The sequence below is a fragment of the Dendrobates tinctorius genome, unplaced genomic scaffold, assembly GCF_039654945.1.
Source record: "Dendrobates tinctorius isolate UK_male_01 unplaced genomic scaffold, ASM3965494v1 ptg000048l, whole genome shotgun sequence".
Lineage (NCBI taxonomy): Eukaryota > Metazoa > Chordata > Amphibia > Anura > Dendrobatidae > Dendrobates > Dendrobates tinctorius.
Genome location: NW_027361716.1, coordinates 5,928,100 through 5,952,150, shown reverse-complemented (window position 1 = coordinate 5,952,150; position 24,051 = coordinate 5,928,100). Strand labels below are relative to the sequence as shown.

General features: G+C 46.0%; 4 non-coding genes across 4 annotated transcripts; all 4 read right to left on the bottom strand.

The window, feature by feature from the left end:
- Nucleotides 1–9,944: 9,944 nt before the first annotated feature.
- TRNAQ-UUG (transfer RNA glutamine (anticodon UUG)) lies at nucleotides 9,945–10,016 on the bottom strand. Its single transcript has one exon. It is a non-coding gene; the product is annotated as a tRNA-Gln (tRNA).
- A 6,274-nt stretch (nucleotides 10,017–16,290) lies between these two features.
- Nucleotides 16,291–16,372, bottom strand: TRNAS-AGA (transfer RNA serine (anticodon AGA)). The gene has a single exon. It is a non-coding gene; the product is annotated as a tRNA-Ser (tRNA).
- A 915-nt stretch (nucleotides 16,373–17,287) lies between these two features.
- Nucleotides 17,288–17,359, bottom strand: TRNAQ-UUG (transfer RNA glutamine (anticodon UUG)). The gene has a single exon. It is a non-coding gene; the product is annotated as a tRNA-Gln (tRNA).
- A 654-nt stretch (nucleotides 17,360–18,013) lies between these two features.
- On the bottom strand, nucleotides 18,014–18,095 carry TRNAS-UGA (transfer RNA serine (anticodon UGA)). Its single transcript has one exon. It is a non-coding gene; the product is annotated as a tRNA-Ser (tRNA).
- Between the last annotated feature and the right edge of the window lie 5,956 nt (nucleotides 18,096–24,051).

The window sequence follows — 24,051 nt, the reverse complement described above, 5'->3', positions numbered from 1 at the left end:
TTACGTGTCCATCACTGCGCACTGGGTTAATGTGGTGGATGCAGGGTCCACAGGGGACAGCGGTGGTGGGACAGTGCTGCCTAGCCCACGGTATAGGAAATAGTTGGCTGTAGGCGTTCGACCCTCCTCCTCCTCCTCCTCCAGAAGCGAAAGCTCGTCCACAGAGCGCAGTCGTACGAGCACTCCATCTGCAGCTGCCACTGTTGCACACGATGTGTCCCCCTATCGAGCAGCTAGTGGAAAGCGTCAGCAGGCTGTGTTGCAGATGATGTGTTTGGGCAACAGACACACCGCCGAGGTGCTGGCCGAGTACTTGAAGCGACAAACTGAGTCATGGCTGGGCAGTGTACATCTTGAGGCAGGCAAGGTAGTTAGTGATAACGGCCGTAATTTTGTGGCAGCCATAGCCCTTTCAAAACTCAGCCACATACCTTGCTTGGCTCACACCTTGAACCTGGTGGTGCAGTGCTTCCTCAAAAATTATCCGGAGTTAACAGCCCTGCTCCAGAAGGTGCGAAGACTGTGCGTGCACATCCGCCTGTCACCTGTACACTCCGTTCGTATGCAGAAGCTGCAGCGATTGCTCCACCTTCCCAACCACCGCCTCATTATCGACATTGCAAAAAGGTGGAACTCCACCCTGCACATGGTGGAGAGGCTGTGCGAGCACAGGCAGGCCATAATGCATTTGTGGGAGGATACACGGCCAGGCACTTTGAGAGCAGACATGGAGTTGACAGGTGTGCAGTGGTCGAAGCTGAAAGACCTCTGTAAAGTCCTTCAGTGTTTTGAGGAATGCACACGGCTGGTAAGCACAGACGACGCCATCCTAAGCATGAGCATCCCACTTATGCGTCTGCTCATGCAAACTTTGACGCACCTTAAGGAGCAGGCGTCTGCAGCCAATGTTGATGAGGAGGAAGAGGAGGAGGGAATCCTTGATGACATTCAGCCATTGTCTGCTCAGGGACCTCTCCTGGACGAGGTGGAGGAAGAAGAGGAGGAGGAGGATGATGATGGGGATGATTACTTAGGGGAGGAGGATGCATCTCGTGGGGCAAGTGAAAATGTTGGCGTGGCAAGGTCTGGTACAGGGTTTGTGCGTGACTGGAAGGATGTGGATTTGCCAGAAAGTGCTCCTCCACCCAGCACTCGCAGTGCATCATTGACACCGGGAACATTGGCCCACATGTCAGATTATGCCTTGCAGATCCTAAAAAGGGACCCCCGCATTGCCAAAATGATGAACGATGATGACTACTGGTTGGCCAGCATCCTGGATCCACGCTATAAAGGCAAATTACAAAACATCATGCCACAGGAGAACCTTGACCTAATATTGGCTAATAAACAAGCAACTCTGGTAAATCGGTTGCTTGAGGCATTCCCAGCACACAGCAGCGGTGATGGTTCTCACACGAGCCGTACGGGCCAGGGGCAGCTTGCCAGAGGTGTTCGTGGTGCACACAGCAGAAGTGGCGTTGGAGACAGGGGTTTCATGACAATGTTGTGGACTGATTTTTCAAATACCGCTCACACAACTGGTAATACTGCATCGATGGAAAGTGACAGGAGACAGCAGTTGTCAACTATGGTTACAAACTTCTTTTCCTCCCATATCGATGTTCTCCCACACAGGTCATTCCCCTTTGACTATTGGGCCGCTAAACTGGACACCTGGCCTGAATTGGCCCAATATGCCTTACAGGAGCTCGCTTGCCCAGCTGCAAGTGTGCTATCGGAAAGAGTCTTCAGTGCAGCTGGATCAATCCTGACAGAAAAAAGGACCCGTCTGTCAACCCAAAATGTGGATGATCTAACCTTCATTAAAATGAACCATGCATGGGTTTCCAAGGATTTTGTCCCACCTTCCCCTGATGACACATAGGGTGACAGAAAAATGGCTTGCTTTGGTCCACCTCTTCCTGGGACTTCACCTATTTCGCCTTTTGCATCAGCTGAATGTCCAACATCAACATATGCCACTTTCTAAAACTCCCTAACTGTGCTGCCTCCCCCCCATGGCCGGGGTCACCACCTAGCGCACGACACCGTGCGAGTGCCGTTGCCCTGGACAGGTGGGTAGGCCGACTCTTGGGCGCGGGCACTGGCACAGGGACCCTCATAGTGCAATCAAGTGTCTCTGACGGTGGTGGTGCACACCCGCCGTCAGACACACTGCTGTACTATGAGGGGCCCAGTGCCAGTACCGACGCCCACGAGTGGGCCCCCCTCCTTGGCCAAGGCCCCAGCATTTGCAATCTTTACCTCTCCCTGCTCCTCCGCTGTGTAATCTGGGCCGTCAAATCCATACTGTGCCTGACACCGTCTGAGCCTGCCTCCTGATGTATAGACATATATTTTGAATGTGTACGCTATCCATACATGTTATCCAGGGATACGGTACCCTTTCTAACCTTTGTGCAATCACGTGCAATCCATACTGGGCCTAACACCGTCTGAGCCTGCCTCCTGAGACATATATTTTGAATGTGTACGCTATCCATACATGTTATCCGGGGAAACGGTACCCTTTCTAACCTTTGTGCAATCACGTGCAATCCATACTGGGCCTGACACGGTCTGAGCCTGCCTCCTGATGTATAGACATATATTTTGAATGTGTACGCTATCCATACATGTTATCTGGGGATACGGTACCCTTTCTAACCTTTGTGCAATCACGTGCAATCCATACTGGGCCTAACACCGTCTGAGCCTGCCTACTGAGACATATATTTTGAATGTGTACGCTATCCATACATGTTATCTATGGATACGGTACCCTTTCTAACCTTTGTGCAATCACGTGCAATCCATACTGGGCCTAACACCGTCTGAGCCTGCCTCCTGAGACATATATTTTGAATGTGTACGCTATCCATACATGTTATCCAGGGATACGGTACCCTTTCTAACCTTTGTGCAATCACGTGCAATCCATACTGGGCCTAACACCGTCTGAGCCTGCCTCCTGAGACATATATTTTGAATGTGTACGCTATCCATACATGTTATCTGGGGATACGGTACCCTTTCTAACATTTGTGCAATCACGTGTAATCCATACTGGGCGTGAGAACGGCTGGCGAGCTGTTAAGCAAGCTACAGCACCTGTGGTTTGCACACGTAAGTTTTTCATTTTTTCAGGAATGACGGTTAGGCCTAATTCCGGAACTGCGGTTGACCTGCACTTACTGGGAAATCATTGTTCGCGGGTAATAATTGTAATCAGTGATCCCCATCACTAACGTTGTTCAGCGGGTTATCTGCACCTGTAAGCGACAAACGCTGGCCTTTTCAGTGTAGCGCACATGCAGCCACGGACATGTAAGGGCATGACACACCAGTTATTGGCCAATCTCATGTGCCAGAGCCTCACGTGTCCCTCTAGTAAGCCAGACTCGGACCGCGGGGCATGACGGAGTCTCGTTCGTTAACAGAATTAAGCTTGCAATGTGTGCATCTGTTCTGTAGCTGGCATGGTTGAGGTTTCCCAGGTGGAGTCGGATTTAACCGTAGGCTCCACTCCTGGTGGTGCCCTTCTGGACATTCCTTTAAGGTTCAGCTTTGCAACCATACTGCCCACGAAAAACAAACACTTTGCCTTCATGAACGCTGTTTGGAGGGTCATGACTCGTGGGAATAACGCCGCCCAATCAGTTAACCTGCTAGAGAGATCCTTCGTTGCTCCCAAGCATGACATCACACTCCCTAGGAAGAAGGTAATGCCACTGTGGCGACCGTACTCCTGGGGGCGACACAAGTGCACTGATGCCCAGCCACTGCTCGATGAATCTGCTGGTACATTGACCCAGACCACTACATTCCCCTCGCACGCTACCCGGCCTGAATCTGACCCTGATGAAACTCAGGTTACCCTTCCCATATACAGTTCCATCTTACACGGTGACAAAGAGGAAGCTGCAGATGAAAGTGCAGGTTCGGCCCACCCGCCATCAGACACACCACCGTACTATCAGGGGCCCTGTGCCAGTGCCGTCGCCAACGAGTGGGCCCCCCTTGCTTGCCCAGGATCACAGCACTTGCAAAGTTGAAATACTGTACAGTGAGATGGAAGATGGGGACGACGAGGAGTCTAGACTAGTACAGGGATTCCCTAGCGAGGAGACTTATTTGATTGTTTTCAATGTTGGGACAGCAATTTTTGGGGAGCACTATACTCTGGAGAATGATAGATGGGGCCCACCATACACTGGAACATTCCAAAGGTGGACATCAGACACTGGAGCAGCATTTACAGGGCCCATTATACACTAGAGCATTAGAAATGGGGCCCATTATGTTTGGAGCATTATTTGGGCCCATAAGACAGTGGAGCTTCATCCATGGGGACCAACATATACTGTAGCATTATGTGGAGCTCATCATATACTGTTTCAAACATTGTATGGGACCAATGATTCTGTATGGAGAAATAGATGGGCCTCGTCATGAGATGTAAAAAGTGAGGTATTTTTCATTGTACTATACCGCTATTTCTCTGCCGTATCGGAGCATGATGAGTTGTGGTATGTGTTAAAGGGGCGCTCTTTCGCCCAGGGCACATGAAAACCTGCAGCCAGCCCTCCCCCCACAACTTTAGCCAAATAACCCCCATTTTTCAGTGCGTAACTTGTATTATGAAGTTAATTAAGGTTGACAAGCTTAAGTAAGAAGAATTGATGCTTTTGGCATTCAAATGGGCACTGTAGGTGTGTTTCTCTTTGTGCAGAGCTTCCTCCACTGCCTCTACCCACATGGCTGCTTTGAAAAGCACTACCAGCAACACTTGCGGGGGGAATGGAGAACATGATGGCCTGCACAAGTGTTTCTTGGTACTCCCGCATTTTTCGCTCCCGGTTCAACTGTGGTATGAGGCTTTGTAAGTTGTCCCTTTAGCGAGGATCTAGGAGGGTGTACACCCAATAATCAGCTGTGTGGAGAATGTTGGTGATGCGGCGGTCATTTAACAAGCACTGCAGCATGAAATCAACCATGTGCTGCAGACAGCCAACTGGACCGGAAACACTGTCCCCAGCTTGAGGCAGCATCTCTGCCTGCTCAGCATCACCCCACCCTCGCTGTACACACTGACTACTAGAGCCTTGTGTACCTCCCTCCTCTGGAGAGATGTGTTCCTCCTCCTCCATTGACTCCTCGTCATCCTCCTCACTAAGTGTCCCCTGCCTGGGCCTTTGTGTGGAAGCACGTTGCGCAGACTTGCCAGAAGCAGATGGCATTTCTGACTGCTCATCCTCAACCTCTTCAGAAACCTCCTCACTTAGTGCTTGTAAGGTTTTTTGAAGCAGACAGATGAGGGGGACAGTCATGCTGATTAGTGCATCATTTGCACTGGCCATCCGCGTGGAGTCATCGAAGGCACGCAAAACTTGGCAGATGTCCCTCATAGTGGCCCACTCAGTGGTGGTGAAGTGTGTCCGGCGCACAGTGCGACTTGTTTGCGCCTGATGCAGCTGGTACTCCATTACTGCTGCCTGCTGCTCACACAACCGCTCCAACATATGTAACGTTGAATTCCACCTGGTGGGGAGGTCACATATGATGCGATGTTCTGGCAGGCGGAATCGGCGTTGCAGAGATGCAATGCGCGATCTTGCCATGCTGGAACGCCGCAAGTGAGCACACTCTAGGCGAACCTTGTGCAGCAGTGCATCAAGATCAGGATAGTCCCTCAGAAAGCTCTGCACGACCAAATTGAGCACGTGTGCCAGACATGGTATGTGAGTGAGGTTGCCTAGGCCCAGAGCTGCCACTAGATTTCGGCCATTGTCACTCACTACCAAACCTGGCAGGAGATTCGCTGGCACAAACCACACATCGCCCTCCTGCTTGATGGCATTCCAGAGCTCCTGTGCTGTGTGGCTCCGATTCCCCAAAGAAATTAATTTAAGGACGGCCTGTTGACGTTTGGCCACACCTGTGCTCATATCTGGCCTAGCAGGCTCACGCAGTGCTGATTCCGAGGAACTAGAGTAGGAGGCGGACTCAATATGTACAGACTGCATTCCTGCAATCCTTGGAGTTGGCAGAATACGTACAGAGCCACTCTCCAGATCTGTACCCGGCTCCACAACATTGACCCAATGGGCAGTGAGGGAAAGGTATCATCCCTGTCAATGGCTACTGGTCCACGCATCAGTGGTCAGGTGGACCTTGCTACTGACGGCATTTAGTAGCGCATTTTTAATTTTTCCCTCCACATGCTTTTGCAGGGCAGGGACGGCTTGCCTGCTGAAATAAAAGTGGCTGGGCACATTGTATTGTGGAACTGCCAATGACATAAAGTTCCGGAAGGTGTCAGTCTCCACCAGCCTGAATGACAGCATCTCAAGGGCCAGTAGTTTGGAAATGCCGGCATTCAGAGCCAGTGCTCGGGGATGGTTTGCTGAGTATGGCCGCTTTTTCTCCCATGCCTGTGCTACCGATTGCTGGTGAGTGGCCTGGGAGTGTGCTGATGACTGCGAACGTGGTTCAGTGGGTGGAATTTCACTGGGTCTCTGGACAACAGTGGCAGTGGTTCTTCCATGGCGTTCCAGTGAGGAAGCCGAACCAGCTGTGTGTGAACTGGAGGAAGAGGCCCCAACACGAGCTGAAGAGGTGGTAGGTGCTGCTGAAGGTTGGCCTACATCTTCAGTGTGTCTGTAACTCCACCTCGTGCTTGGTACGCACATGTTTCCACATATTTGTGGTATTGAGGTTGCTCACTTTTTTCCCTCGTTTCACTTTCTGATGACACAGCTTGCATTTGACAAAGCAAATGTCATCTGCAACTGTGTCAAAAAAAGACCACGCACTGCAAGTCCTGGGAGCGCCCGTTTTGTGTTTTGGAAGAGGATTGCTCCTCACGGGTGCCAAAGTGGAGGCTACAGGCAACAAAGTCTGCCCCCGCCCTCTCCCTCCTCTTTTGGCCGTTCGGGAATCTCTTCCTCAGAGCTGCTCCCACCACCTTCCTGTGGCTGATGCCATGATGGGTCAAGGACCTCATCATCTCCTCTCCCCTCTTCAAGCACCGGCTGGTCCTGGGTTGTCTCGCCAGCACCGTACGCACCAGAAATTGGCAACTGAGTCTCATCATCATCAGATGAGCACTGAGGTGTGCTGACAATAGGCACTGGCCCACCCGCCTCTTCAGATTCAGAGTGACAAAGCAGTTGCGCATCACTGCATACTACCTCTTCTTCACGCTCTAGAATGCTGCTTGGCTGGCCACCTCTTTCCAAGCCAACAGATTCTGAGAACAGAAGTAAAGATTGAGATGGCTCCTGTCCAGGGCTCTCAGACTGCCTGGGCAATTTGGCAGGTGGTGAAGAGACAGATGGTTGCTCTTCAGTGCTCTGGCCTTGGGAGGATGCGGAAGTCATTGAAGTGGATGCGTTAGCTGCCATCCATCCGACAACGGCTTCAATTTGTTCGTCACGCAGCAGTGGGGTACGGCGAGGTCCTACAAAGCTGCGCATGAAGGACTGTTGCCTGGTAAAAGTGGGGGATCCTGGGTCACTGGTGGCCGCAGCAGACACCGAATCCCCACATCCTCTCCCTGCTGAATCCCCCCGTCCTCTCCCTGCTGAAACTCCACGGCCACGACCACGTGCCTTACTCCCTGCCTTCTTCATCTTGGTAGACTGATAAAGATAGGCAGAAAAGTAAAAAGGGGTGGCTTAGTGTTCTTATTCCTGAACACCTGCTAACCAGTATAAGAAACACTAATTTGGCTAAGAGTGTGTGTACTACACTTTAATATGATCTAATGTGGCCTAGACAACTGTAAAGTGGAGTGTTTGGTGAACTTTATTTCCTTTTTTTTTTGGGGGGGGGAAGAAAAGGATGTGACCAAAGTTTGAAAGCTATAGTATCACAAACTTTTTGGAGCGATTACAATGCAGGAAGCTAACCTACAATGCAATTGATGAGGCTCCAAAAAATAGGGTGATACTAGTCTGGCTGGCCCTGAAGGGCACAAGACACCAAAAAGGCTCCTCTATCTAATCCTATATAGTGTTTGCAACCAACCAATGACAATGGATGCGGTTGGAAGCACACTAATTTAGGAAAAAAAATCTGGCTATATTAGCTGCAAAAAAAGGACTATGTATGAGGCAGTGACGCACGCTGAGCAGACTACAGCTAGCGGTGGCTGTAGAACACACTGCAACGTGAGCTGCACTCACACACAGAGAGACCTATCAGACAGCCAAAAACAGTGCAGAGAAATGGGCTATAGCACTGAAAGGCTGCTGAAAGGCTCCGCTGTCCACTCCTTTAGTGTTTGCAACCAACGTATATGGATACATATGGAAGGACACTATACAGGAGAAAAAAAAGCAGCAATAAAAGAAAAGTGTGTATGAGGCAGAGACACACGCTGGGCGGCCTACAAGCAGACGTGCCTGCAGGACACACTACACAGCGTGGGTCTGCACTCACACAGCCCTTGCAGACAGCTATTAAAACAGCGCTGCTGGGCTACAAAAATGCTACAGTTGTGGATTATGTAGCCTGGGTATAGCAATAGATATTTTGGATGATCGCTATTTCTAACTGTCCCTCACAGTCTTCAACAGCAGCCTGTCCCTAACTGAATTCACAGCAGAGTGACCAGAAATGGCGGCTGCAGCGGTTTTTATAGTGCATCATGACATCATTTCAGCAGCCAATCACAGCCATGCCAGTAGTTAACATGCCTACATGCCTAACAGGATGTGCCCACACTTCTGAGGATCCCCATTGGCTGAATCAAATCGAGCGGGCTCCTAGCATTATGGGAACTTCCGATTCCGGTATTCAATATGAAAAAAGTATCGGAACTAAGTATCGGAATTCCGATACAGCTAATATCGGCCGATACCCAATACTTGCGGTAACGGAATGCTCAACACTAGTTATCATCAATGGGAACCATTCACGGTTCAAAGCTTTTCCCTCTTCATAATGTGGATTTGGAGTCAGTCAGCTCCAAAAACATCCTTAAAAATAATCTGAAAATGCTGAGAAGACTGAACATAATCATTTCCAATTAAAAAAGACTTGATGTTCTTTTGATCAGGCTTTGGAGCGTCTATTAACCATCTCAAATTTCCAAAAATGTCCAGCGGTTAACTGAAATTACCATATCAATCTTCAGTTGTTTTTCACTTTGAAAAGCTCCATATCTATAATACAAGTCAACGATAAGGTTCGAAAGACCCTATAAAGGGCCCTGATTGACTTTTGTGTGCTACAAAAAAAGCCACAAAACACATTCAAAAGACGCCGAAAAGAATTTTTAGAAAAACACCACCAAAAATGTTTACAAAGCACTTTGGGAAATTCTGAAAACATGAGAAAAGATGGCTTAGGCCTGTTTCACACTTCCGTTTTTGTGTCCGCCAAACGGATCCGTTTCCGTTTTTTTGACGGAAACTGATGCAAACGGATCCGTTTTTTTCAAAACGGATCCGTTTTTTTGACGGATCCGCGGTAACCGCTAATGGAAGTCTATGGGACAAAAAAAACGGATCCTGAAAAAAAATGGCGGATCCGTTTTTTTACGGAAATCAACGGATTTTGACGGATTTGAAAAAACGGAAGTGTGAAACAGGCCTTAGAGAGAAATCGAAAACACTTCCTGAATCCATTTTGGCTTCAAATCCTTGTCAGATTCACCCACTTGAAAAGAGTGTTATGTGAATATTGACTCAAGTCACAGAGTATGAGATGGCTTGGTATGACATAGACAATAAGTTATATTTCCTGAAGCTAATTTTAATTTTTGCTAGTACTACTTGATTGATAGCTTTGACCATGGGATTCAAAGTGGTCATTCCATGAATCCTTGAATTCTTTTTTTGTCTTTTATTATGTGGATTTTGAATTGCTTGTTTCATCATAAACATTGGGCAACATCGATCTGAGTGCAAGTGGAAAAATCGAAATGTGTGCCCAGGTTCCACTGAGATTTGAACTCAGATCACTGGATTCAAAGTCCAGAATGCTAACCATTACACCATGGAACCAACCATGACACAGTCATGGCTGCGGCTTGTTGTGCTGAATAAAGCATATTAAATCGTGAACGATGGCGAAAACAGGCTCCAAAGCTGCAGTGCAAATCTGCAATCATACACAATGGTAATTTGATATCTTATAACCTTTTATTCCACAAATTTACCAAGATTTCCACAATATCACAGCTAGGACAGTTTGAAATGTTGATGAACAGTGGCTAGTAAAAAGATTGCTGTATCTGTTACTTGCAAAAAGTGTGAAAAAAATAAATTGCAAGAATTATGCTGTTAGAAAACTGTTCATCCAGTAGACGATAAAGATTAGCATTGCATGGTAAAAGGCTTCATCTGAGAGATAATTTAAGGTTTGTGCAAATAAAAGTGCATGTCCCAGTCCATTAGCCAGGACAGCGGTCTGTGGCTGCTGGACAAGATCAAGAGAAAAACCTCTTACCTGATGGCACCCACGGTGCTTCTTTTGATTAGCGGCAAGTCGCACATGTAATGTTGCTCCAGAATAGATTATCTAAAGAACAATCAAAGATAAAGTCAGTTTTGTCCTAGAGACTCGCTCCATCACAGATCACTGACATGGGGAATAGACTAGTAAACATGCAACTTGAACATCAAAGATAACATGTCAAATAGTTATTGAAACTTAAACAGTAGGATTTGTACCTGCGCAAGGAGACCCCAATGGATTTCTAGTCTATCGCTTTAACCACTCGGCCACGACTACTTGGATATTAAACTGTTATGAGTTTCACACACATTTTCTAATAGCACCATGATCAAGCTCAGTGATCAACCCTTTGGAAGACATCTCAGAAAATGAAAAGAAAATACAAGGTCTCAGTAAAATGCAAAAATCTGATTTAAAGTCATCATCAGTGGGAACCACTCACAGTTCAAAGCTTTTCCCTCATCATAATGTGGATTTGAAGTCAGTCAACTCTAAAAACATCCTTAAAAATAATCTGAAAATGCTGAGAAGACTGAACATAATCATTTCCAAGTAAAAATAGCCTTGATGTTCGTTTGATCAGGCTTTGGAGCATCTATTAACCATCTCAAGTTTCCAAAAATGTCCAGCGGTTAACTGAAATTACCATATCAAACTTCAGCTGTTTTTCACTTTGAACAGCTCCATACCTATAATACAAGTCAATGGTAAGGTTCGAAAGACCCTATAAAGGGTCCTGATTGACTTTTGTGTGCTACAAAAAAGCCACAAAACATTCAAAAGACGCCGAAAAGAATTTTTAGAAAAACACCACCAAAAATGTTTGCAAAGCACTTTAGGAAATTCTGAAAAACACTAGAAAAATCAAAAAAACCTCATGAAGCCATTTTGGCTTCAAATCCTTGTCAGATTCACCCACTTGGAAAGAGTGTTATGTGAATATGGACTCAAGTCACAGAGTATGGGATTGCTTGGTATGACATAGACAATGAGTTTTGTTTCCTGAAGCTAATTTTAATTTTTGCTAATCCTTCTTGATTGATAGCTTTGACCATGGGATTCCATGAATCCCTGAACTCTTAATTTTGTCTTTTATTATGTGGATTTTAAATTGCTTGTTTCATCATAAACATTGGGCATCGTCGATCTCAATGGAAGGTGTAAAAAATCGAAATGTGTGCCCAGGTTCCACTGAGAGTTGAACTCAAATGACTGGATTCAAAGCCGAGAATGCTAACCATTACACCATGTAACCAACCATGACACAGTCATGGCTGCGGCTTGTTGTGCTGAATAAAGCATATTAAATCGTGAACGATGGCGAAAACAGGCTCCAAAGCTGCAGTGCAAATCTGCAATCATACACAATGGTAAATTGATATCTTATAACCTTTCATTTCACAAATTAACCAACATTTCCACGATATCACAGCTAGGACAGTTTGAAATGTTGATGAAAAGTGGCTAGTAAAAAGATTGCTGTATCTGTTACTTGGAAAAAGTGTGAAAATAATAAATTGCAAAACTTATACTGTTAGAAAACTGTTCATCCAGTAGTCGATAAAGATTAGCATTGCGTGGTAAAAGGCTTCATCTGAGAGATAATTTAACCCCTTCCTGACATCCGACGCACTATCCCATCCATGGGACCCGGGACCCTATGCCCATGGACGGGATAGTACGTCTACCGCGATCAGCGGCGCCCACGTGGTGAGCGCCGCTGATCGCAGCCGGGTGTCAGCTGATTATCAGAGCTGACACCCGGCACAATGTGTCAGGGGCGGTCACGGTCCGCCCCCGACACGATAACCCCTTGCACACCGCGATCAAACATGATCGCGGTGTACCGGGGGTTAAAGGGAAGTATCGGCAGGGAGGGGGCTCCCTCCGTGCTTCCCTGAGCCCCCCACGGCAGCGCAATGTGCAGCGCTGCTGCTGGGGGCTCCTTTCCTGCAGGCCCCCGAATCCAAGATGGCTACGGGGGCCTTCGGGGGCCTGCAAGAAACAAGCTGTGACACAGCATCATCAGCAAAAAAATAAAAAAGTTATAGCTCGCAGAATAAAGCGATGCAAAAATAATTATTTTTTATATAAAATAGTTTTCATTGCATAAAACCGACAAAACATAAAAAAAGACCTAAATGAGGTATCGCTGTAACCGTACTGACCCGAAGAATAAAACCGCTTTATCAATTTTACCGCACGCGGAACGGTGTAAACGCACCCCCCCAAAAGAAATTCATGAAACGCTGGTTTTTGTTCATTCTGCGTCCCAAAAATCGGAATAAAAAGCGATAAAAAAAGTCACGTGCCCGAAAATGGTACCAATAAAAACTTCAACTCGTCCCGCAAAAAATAAGACCTCACATGACTCGGTGGGTCAAAATACGGAAAAATTATAGTTCTCAATATGTAGTGATGCAAAAACTATTTTTACAATAAAAAGCGTCTTTTAGCGTGCGACAGCTGCCAAATATAAAAACCGCCATAAATAGTAAATCAAACCCCCCATTATCACCCCCTTAGTTAGGGAAAAATAATAAAATAAAAAAAAGTATTTATTTCCATTTTTCCATTAGGGTTAGGGCTAGGGTTAGGGTTAGGGCTAGGGGTAGGGTTAGGGTTAGGGTTAGGGTTAGGGCTAGGGCTAGGGTTAGGGCTAGGGTTAGGGCTGAGATTAGGGTTAGGGGTGTGTTGGGGTTCCGGTTGGAGTTAGAATTGGGGTTTCAACTGTTTGGGCACATCAGGGGCTCTCCAAATGCAACATGGCGTCTGATCTCAATTCCAGCCATTTCTGAGTTGAAAAAGTCAAATGGTGCTCCTTCCCTTCCAAGCTCTGCCATGCACCCAAACAGTGTTTTACCCCCACATGTAGGGTATCAGCCTACTCAGGACAAATTGCAAAAAAAATTTTCGGTCCAATTTCTCCTGTTACCCTTAGGAAAATAAAAAATTGGGGGCAAAAATATCATTTTTGTGGAAAAAAATGATTTTTTTTATTTTCACGTCCGAGCGTTATAAACTTCTGTGAAGCACTTGGGGGTTCAAAGTGCTCACCACACATCTAGATAAGTTCCGTGGGGGGTCTAGTGTCCAAAATGGGGTCACTTGTGGGGAGTTTCAATAGTTTAGGTAGATCAGGGGCTCTCCAAACGCACATGACACCCGCAGACCATTCCATCAAAGTCTGCATTCCAAAACGTCACTGCTTCCCTTCCGAGCCCCGACGTGTGTCCATACAGTAGTTTTCTCCCACATATGGGGTGTCAGCGTACGCATGACAAATTGGACAACAACTTTTGGGGTCCAATTTCTCCTGTTACCCTTGGGAAAATGAAAAAATTGGAGACTAATTGATCATGTTGTGGAAAAAATACGATTTTTTTATTTTCATGCCCGGGCATTATAAACTTCTGTGAAGCCCTTGGGGGTTCAAAGTGCTCACCACACATCTAGATAAGTTCCTTAGGGGGTCTCGTTTCCAAAATGGGGTTATTTGTGGGGGTTTCCACTGTTTAGGTACATTAGGGGCTCTCCAAAGGCAACATGACACCCGCAGACAATTCCATCAAAGTCTTCATTCCAAAATGTCACTACTTCCCTTCCGAGCCCCGACGTGTGCCCATACAGTAGTTTTCTCCCACATATTGGGTAACAGCATACTCAGGACAAATTGGACAACAACTTTTGGGGTCCAATTTCTCCTGGTACCCTTGGGAAAATAAAAAAATGGTGACTAAAAGATCATGTTTGTGGAAAAAATACAAATTTTTTATTTTCACGCCCTGACGTTATAAACTTCTGTGAAGCACTGGGGGGTTCAAAGTGCTCACCACACATCTAGATAAGTTACTTGGGGGGTCTAGTTTAAAAAATGGTGTCATTTGTGGGGGGTTTCCACTGTTTAGGTACATCAGGGGTTTTCCAATCGCGACAGGTGTCCGATCTCAATTCCAGCCAAAAACGTCAAATGGCGCTGCTTCCCTTCCGAGCTCTGCCATGCGCTCAAATAGTGGTTTACCCCCACATGTGGGGTATCAGCGTACTCAGGACAAATTGCACAATAACTTTTAGGGTCCTGTTACCCTTGGAAAAATAAGAATTGAGGGTGAAAAGATCATTTTTGTGGAAAAAATATGATTTTTTAATTGTACGGCTTTATGGCTTTATGTTATAAACTTCTGTGAAGCCGTTGGGGGTTCAAAGTTCTCACCACACATCTAGATAAGTTCCTTAGGGGGTCTAGTTTCCAAAATGGTGTCATTTGTGGGGGGTTTCCACTGTTTTGGTACATCAGGGGTTTTCCAATCGCGACATGGTGTCCGATCTCAATTCCAGGAAAAAACGTCAAATGGCTCTGCTTCCCTTCCGAGCTCTGCCATGCGCCCAAATAGTGGTTTACCCCCACATGTGGGGTATCAGCGTACTCAGGACAAATTGCACAATAACTTTCAGGGTCCTGTTACCCTTGGCAAAATAAAAATTGGGGTGAAAAGATCATTTTTGTGGAAAAAATATGATTTTTTAATTGCACCGCTGTACGTTATAAACTTCTGTGAAGCCCTTGTGGGTTCAAAGTTCTCACCACATATCTAGATAAGTTCCTTGGGGGGTCTAGTTTCCAAAATGGGGTCACTTGTAGGGGGTTTCCACTGTTTAGGTACATCAGGGACTCTCCAAACGTGACATGGCGTCCGATCTGAATTCCAGCCAATTTTGCATTGAAAAAGTAAAACGGCGCTCCTTCCATTCTGAGCTCTGCCATGCGCCGAAACAGTCATTCCCCCCCACATATCAGGTATCAGCGTACGCAGGACAAATTGCACAATAACTTTTGCAGTCCAATTTCTCCTGTTACCCTTGGTAAAATAAAAAAAATTGAACCTGAAGTATTTTTTTTTGTGAAAAAAGTTAGATGTTCATTTTTTATTAAATATTCAAAAAAATTCCTGTGATGCACCTAAAGGGTTAATAAACTTCTTGAATGTGGTTTTGAGCACCTTATGGGGTGCAGTTTTTAGAATGTTGTCATTTTTGGGTATTTTCTATCATATAAACCCCTCGAAGTGGCTTTAAATGTAATGTGGTCATAAAAATAAAATGGTGTTGTAAAAATGAGAAATCGCTGATCAACTTTTAACCCTTATAACTTCCTAACAAAAAAAAAATTTTTGTTCCAAAATTGTGCTGATGTAAAGTAAACATGAGGAAAATGTTAGTTATCAAGTTTTTTGCGAGCCGTATCTCTGTGATTTAAAGGCATAAAAATTCAAAGTTGGAAAATTTCAAAATTTTCAAAATTTTCGCCAAATTTCCATTTTTCTCACAAATAAACGCAAGTTATTTGAATGAATTTTACCACTAACATGAAGTACAATATGTCACGAGAAAACAATGTCAGAATCACCGGGATCCATGGAAGCGTTCCAGAGTTATGACCTCATAAAGGTACAGTGGTCAGAATTGTAAAAATTGGCCCGGTCATGAACGTGCAAACCACCCTTGGGGGTGAAGGGGTTAAGGTTTGTGCAAATCAAAGCAAATGTCCCAGTCCATCAGCCAGGACAGCGGTCTGTGGCTGCTGGACAAGATCAAGAGAAAAACCTCTTACCTGATGGCACCCACGGTGCTTCTTTTGATAAGCGGCAAGTCGCACATGTAATGTTGCTCCAGAATAGATTATCTAAAGAACAGTCAAAGATAAAGTCAGTTTGGTCCTAGAGACTCGCTCCATCACAGATCACTGTCATGGGGAATAGACTAGTAAACATGCAAATTGAACAACAAAGACAAAAGGTCAAAAAGATAATGAAACATAGACGTAGTCGGCAGGATTTGAACCTGTGCGGGGAGACCCCAATGGATTTCTAGTCCATCGCCTTAACCACTCGGCCACAACTACTCAGACGTCAAGCTGTTATGAGTTTCACACACGTTTTCTAATAGCTCCATGATCAAGCTCAGTGATCAACCCTCTGGAAGACATCTCAGAAAATGAAAAGAAAATACAAGGTCTCAGTAAAATGCAAAAATCTGATTTAAAGTTATCATCAATGGGAACCATTCACAGTTTAAAGCTTTTCCCTCTTCATAATGTGGATTTGGAGTCAGTCAGCTCCAAAAACATCTTTAAAAATAATCCAAAAATGCTGAGAAGACTGAACATAATCATTTCCAAGTAAAAAAGACTTGATGTTCATTTGATCAGGCTTTGGAGCATCTATTAACCATCTCAAGTTTCCAAAAATGTCCAGCGGTTAACTGAAATTACCATATCAATCTTCAGCTGTTTTTCACTTTGAACAGCTCCATACCTATAATACAAGTCAACGGTAAGGTTCGAAAGACCCTATAAAGGGTCCTGATTGACTTTTGTGTGCTACAAAAAAAGCCACAAAACACATTCAAAAGACGCCGAAAAGAATTTTTAGAAAAACACCACCAAAAATGTTTATAAGGCACTTTAGGAAATTCTGGAAAACACAAGAAAAGATGGCTTAGAGAAAAATGAAAAACACTTCCTGAAGCCATTTTGGCTTCAAATCCTTGTCAGATTCACCCACTTGGAAAGAGTGTTATGTGAATTTTGACTCAAGTCACAGAGTATGAAATTGCTTGGTATGACATAGACAATGAGTGATATAGACAATTTTAATTTTTGCTAATCCTCCTTGATTGACAGCTAAGACCATGGTATTCCACAAATCCTTGAACCCTTTTTTTGTCTTTTATTATGTGGATTTTAAATTGCTTGTTTCATCATAAACATTGGGCATCGTCGATCTGAGTGCAGATGGAAAAATCGAAATGTGTGCCCAGGTTCCACTGAGATTTGAACTCAGATCACTGGATTCAAAGTCCAGAGTGCTAACCATTACACCATGGAACCAACCATGACACAGTCATGGCTGCGGCTTGTTGTGCTGAATAAAGCATATGAAATCGTGAACGATGGCGAAAACAGGCTCCAAAGCTGCAGTGCAAATCTGCAATCATACACAATGGTAAATTGATATCTTATAACCTTTCATTCCACAAATTTACCAACATTTCCACGATATCAAAGCTAGCGCAGTTTGAAATGTTGATGAAAAGTGGCTAGTAAAAAGATTGCTGTATCTGTTACTTGGAAAAAGTGTGAAAAAAATAAATTGCAAAACTTATACTGTTAGAAAACTGTTCATCCAGTAGTCGATAAAGATTAGCATTGCATGGTAAAAGGCTTCATCTGAGAGATAATTTAATGTTTGTGCAAATCAAAGGGCATGTCCCAGTCCATTAGCCAGGACAGCGGTCTGTGGCTGCTGGACAAGATCAAGAGAAAAACCTCTTACCTGATGGCACCCACGGTGCTTCTTTTGATTAGCGGCAAGTCGCACATGTAATGTTGCTCCAGAATAGATTATCTAAAGAGCAGTCAAAGATAAAGTCAGTTTGGTCCTAGAAACTCGCTCCATCACAGATCACTGTCATGGGGAATAGACTAGTAAACATGCAAATTGAACAACAAAGATAAAAGGTCAAAAAGTAATTGAAACATAGAGGTAGTCGGCAGGATTTGAACCTGCGCGGGGAGACCCCAATGGATTTCAAGTCCATTGCCTTAACCACTCAGCCACAGCTACTCAGATGTCAAGCTGTTATGAGTTTCACACACGTTTTCTAATAGCACCATGATCACGCTCAGTGATCAACCCTCTGGAAGACATCTCAGAAAATGAAAAGAAAATACAAGGTCTCAGTAAAATGCAAAAATCTGATTTAAAGTCATCATCAATGGGAACCATTCACAGTTTAAAGCTTTTCCCTCTTCATAATGTGGATTTGGAGTCAGTCAGCTCCAAAAACATCCTCAAAAATAATCCGAAAATGCTGAGAAGACTGAACATAATCATTTCCAAGTAAAAAAGACTTGATGTTCATTTGATCAGGCTTTGGAGCGTCTATTAACCATCTCAAGTTTCCAAAAATGTCCAGCGGTTAACTGAAATTACCATATCAATCTTCAGCTGTTTTTCACTTTGAACAGCTCCATACCTATAATACAAGTCAAGGGTAAGGTTCGAAAGAACCTATAAAGGGTCCTGATTGACTTTTGTGTGCTACAAAAAAAGCCACAAAACACATTCAAAAGACGCCGAAAAGAATTTTTAGAAAAACACCACCAAAAATGTTTATAAGGCACTTTAGGAAATTCTGGAAAACACAAGAAAAGATGGCTTAGAGAAAAATCAAAAACACTTCCTGAAGCCATTTTGGCTTCAAATCCTTGTCAGATTCACCCACTTGGAAAGAGTGTTATGTGAATATTGACTCAAGTCACAGAGTATGAGATTGCTTGGTATGACATAGACAATGAGTTTTGTTTCCAGAAGCTAATTTTACATTTTGCTTATCCTACTTGATTGATAGCTTTTGCAAAAATCTGATTTAAAGTCATCATTAGTGTTGAGAGATACCGTTCGATACCCAAAAGTATCGTATCGGATGGTATCGCCCGATACGAAAAAAATATGGGGTATCGCCGATTCCAATACCGGAAGTCCCAATCAAGTCAATGGGACTTCTGGTATCGGAATTAAAAAAAGCCCTTTATTTCCTTGTTGGCTAATTCTACATAATTGAAAACAAATAAGAATCATGTAGAATGTATTGGTGGAGGAGACAATAAAGGCATAGTGGTTTATTCAAATTACATGGCATAGCATTAATTCCAATTTTTTTTTTCAAGACGTTCGGAGTTAAAAAGATATTGACTATGTTAACCTTTTTTTTATATTTTGTCAGATATGTATGTTTCACAACTTCCATGCTCTTCACCTTCTTTTGTACTTCTCCCACACTTTCTCCTTCATGATCCGCAGCAGTAGCATTTTTTCATCAACTTTTTCTTCACCTTATTCATCTTCTTCTTCTTCATCTTCTTCCCATTAATATTTTTTTCCATTCTTCATATTCTTCTTATTCAGCTATTATTAACTTTAATATGCTATTTCTTCATCTTCTTCCTATTCTTCTTTGTCTTCATTTTCTTATGATGACAGGCATTCCTGTAGTACTTATCTATAAAAGTTATAAGACTACACCTTACGTTCTGCCTGTCACTAAAGATTTACAACAGGATTTGTCCGCGTTCAGTTTGGCCTGCAGCAGCAGGCATTTTCCAGGGGCACCACGAGGAGGAACGGACTCACCCCCATTTGCTGCTTAGTCTTCTTCTGCTTATAATTTTGATTTCTTCTATGCTGATTTTTAGTCTTATGCTTAATGTTCTTCTGCTTTCTGTTCTTCTGCTTTTGCTTCTTCTGCTTCTTGTTCTTCTGTCTTTTGTTCTGTATCTTGGTGGTTGTCTTCATGTTCTTTGTCCTCTTGGTCTTATTATTTAGGGTCATATTTCTGGTCTTCTTTGGTGTGGTCTTCAGGGTCATCGTCATCAGGGTCGTCATCATGGAGATCAATAAGGATTACCAAAGACAATTTCACAAAGCTTGATCTTGGAAATGTAGCAGAAGGTACAAGAAGGCTGAGAAACTGGCGAGAACCAGCAGACAGTGCTGGCACCCGGATGGGTAGCAGAAGGAACAAGAGCCAATGGCACTACCGTGGACCAACTGATGGTGCTGGACCACGGTTACTAAGCAGAAGGTACCTGTGCTAAAAAGCACTACCAAGGACCAGCTGACGGTGCTGGACCTCGGATACCGAGATGGAGGCACCTAGGCCAAAGGCTGTGGCGAGAACCAGCAGACAGTGCTGGCACCCGGATGGGTAGCAGAAGGAACAAGAGCCAATGGCACTACCGAGGACCAACTGACGGTGCTGGACCACAGTTACTAAGCAGAAGGTACCTGTGCTAAAAAGCACTACCAAGGACCAGCTGATGGTGCTGGACCTCGGATACCGAGATCCGGCACCTAGGCCAAAGGCTGTGGCGAGAACCAGCAGACAGTGCTGGCACCCGGATGGGTAGTAGAAGGAACAAGAGCCAATGGCGCTACCGAGGACCAACTGACGGTGCTGGACCACGGTTACTAAGCAGAAGGTACCTGTGCTAAAAAGCACTACCAAGGACCAGCTGACGGTGCTGGACTTCGGATACCGAGATGGAGGCACCTAGGCCAAAGGCTCTGGCGAGAACCAGCAGATAGTGCTGGAACCCGGGTGGGTAGCAGGAGGTACCCATTCAAAGCAAAGTAGCCAGGCTGCAAGCCGGCCGCAGTTACCGAAACCCACAGTCCTACAGGGGGTCCATGTCCCATTGGCACTACGGATTCAGCCTTCAGTGCCAGTTCCCGCAGCCCACATAGGAGTCACCTAAACTGCAGGCACCGTAGAGTCGGCTAACCCGGCCGCAAGACGACAGGACAACGGATTGGTGGCATAGTGACCTTGACACTACCCGGAAACAGCAGGCATGCTGAAAATAGGCTGGGCAACAGGGAGTACCCGTGCCAAAGACACTGCTGAGAACCAGCTGACGGTGCTGGAACCCAGATGGGTAGCAAAAGCTACAAGAGCCAATGGCACTACCGAGGAACAGCTGACGTTGCGGGACCACGGTTACTAGGCAGGAGGTACCTGTGCTAGCAAGCACTACCAAGGACCAGCTGACGGTGCTGGACTTTGGATACCGAGATGGAGGCACCTAGGCCAAAGGCTGTGGCGAGAACCAGCAGACAGTGCTGGATCCCGGGTGGGTAGCAGAAGGTACCCATTCAAAGCAAAGTAGCCAGGCCGCAAGCCGGCCGCAGTTACCAAAAACCACAGTCCTACAGGGGGTCCATGTCCCATTGGCACTACAGATCCAGCCTTCAGTGCCAGTTCCCGCAGCCCACATAGGAGCCACCTAAACTGGAGGCACCGTAGAGTCGGCTAACCCGGCCGCAAGACGACAGGACAACGGATTGGTGGCATGGTGACCTTGACACTACCCGGAAACAGCAGGCGTGCTGAAAACAGGCTGGGCAACAGGGAGTACCCGTGTCAAAGACACTGCCGAGAACCAGCTGACAGTGCTGGAACCCAGATGGGTAGCAAAAGCTACAAGAGCCAATGGCACTACCGAGGAACAGCTGACGGTGCTGGACCACGGTTACTAGGCAGGAGGTACCTGTGCTAGAAAGCACTACCAAGGACCAGCTGACGGTGCTGGACTTCAGATACCGAGATGGAGGCAACTAGGCCAAAGGCTCTGGCGAGAACCAGCAGACAGTGCTGGAACCCGGGTGGGTAGCAGAAGGTACCCATTCAAAGCAAAGTAGCCAGGCCGCAAGCCGGCCGCAGTTACCGAAACCCACAGTCCTACAGGGGGTCCATGTCCCATTGGCACTACGGATCCAGCCTTCAGTGCCAGTTCCCGCAGCCCACATAGGAGTCACCTAAACTGCAGGCACCGTAGAGTCGGCAAACCCGGCCGCAAGACGACAGGACAACGGATTGGTGGCATAGTGACCTTGACACTACCCGGAAACAGCTGGCGTGCTGGAACCAGGCTGGGCAGCAGGGAGTACCCGTGCCAAAGACACTGCCAAGCACCAACTAGCGTTTTTGGAGCCCAGGGAGAACGAGGGTGCAGGCCGAGGCCTACTTGGTGGCAGTTTTTGATTGTTTGTAGGCTACAACAGACTGTCAACGTGCTCCAATTAGGCATCTGTCTTCCAGGATTTCACGTGACCACCAACACCGCCAGTTTATGCGTACAGCAGTCATCTGCCCAATCCACACGTGTTCCTGTGTTACTGGGGTTCTGTAATGTCAACAGATCCCCTGATGTGTGTCTGCCACTGTCTCCTGCTCTGTCCACATTCCCACCGCTTGCAGTGGGAAGGTGGACAGCACAGGAGACAGTGGTGGACACATATTGGGGGATCTGCTGATGTTACAGAACCCCAGTAACAGAGGAACACGTGTGGAATGCGTGGACGGCAACTGTGAGCAGGAACTGGCGGGGTTGGAGGTCAGGGGAAATACTAGAGACAGAGTGGAGACAGAGGCCAAATCAGAGAATGTTTAAATCTGAAGTAGTTACAATTTGGAGGCAGCAGCAGTTTGCCCTCCACACAGCAGGGGATCAGCTGACGTTACCGAACACCACTTACACATGAACGAGTGTGTTTTTCTGTGTGGACAGCACTTCCGAGCAACAACTGGCGTTGTTGGAGCCCAGAGACAATCATGGTGCAGGCCGAGGCCTACTAGGAGCCAGGTGTAAATCGGAGTTATTTTGACATTGGAGGCAGTAGGAGAGTTTGCCGTACACACAGCAGGGGATCAGCTGACGTTACTGACCCCCACTTTCACATGAACAAGTGTTTTTTTCTGTGTGGACAGCACTTCCGAGCAACAACTGACGATGTTGGAGCCCAGGGATAGTCATTTTGTAGGTTGAGGCCTACTTGGAGGCAGTTTAAGATAAGACGTTGTTTGAATTTGGAGGCAGCAGCAGTTTGCCCTCCACACAGCAGGGGATCAGCTGACGTTACCGAACCCCACTTTCACATGAACAAGTGTGTTTTTATGTTTGGACAGCACTTCCTATCACCAACTAGCGTTGTTGAAGCCCAGGGACAATCAGGGTGCAGGCCGAGGCCTACTAGGAGCCAGGTGTAAAGCTGAGGTATTTTGACTTTGGAGAGAGCAGGACACTTTGCCCTCCACACAGCAGGGGATCAGCTGATGTTACCGAACCCCACTTTCACATGAACGAGTGTTTTTTTTCTGTGTGGACAGCACTTCCGAACAACAACTGATGATGTTGGAGCCCAGGGATAGTCATTTTGTGGGCTGAGGCCTACATGGAGGCAGTTTAAGGTAAGACGTTGTTTGAATTTGGAGGCAGCAGGAGAGTTTGCCGTACACACAGCAGGGGATCAGCTGACGTTACCGAACCCCACTTACACATGAGCGAGTGTTTTGTCTGTGCGGACAGCACTTCTGAGCACCAACTGATGGTGTCTGAGCCCAGGGAAAATCAGGTAGTAGGCCGAGGCCTACTTGGTGGCAGTTTGCGATTGTTTCTAGACTACTACTAACTGTCAACGTACTCCAATTAGGCCTCTGTCTTCACTCTGTTTCAAGTATTTCCTCTGGCTTCCAACCACGCCAGTTGCTGCTCTGAAATGCCGTCTGCACAACCCACACTTGTTCCTGTGTTACTGGGGTTCTGTACCAGCAGCTTCTCCCTAGAGGTGAGTCAGGCAATGTCTCCTGCTCTGTCCACATTTCCACTAAAAGTAGTGGGAATGTAGACAAAGCAGGAGACATTGCCGTGCTCACCTCTGGAGATGAGCAGATGTTACAGGACCCAGGTAACACAGGAACAAGTGTGGATTGTGCAGACGGCACTTGATAGCAGAAACAGGCGGTGTAGGCCGGAGGAAATACTCAAAACAGAGTGGAGACAGAGGGCAAATCAGAGAACATATTAAATCAGAGGTAGTCAGAAGTTGTAGGCAGCAGAAGAGTTTGCCGTACACACAGCAGGGGATCAGCTGACGTTACCGAACCCCACTTACACATGAGCGAGTGTTTTGTCTGTGCGGACAGCACTTCTGAGCACCAACTGGCGGTGTCGGAGCCCAG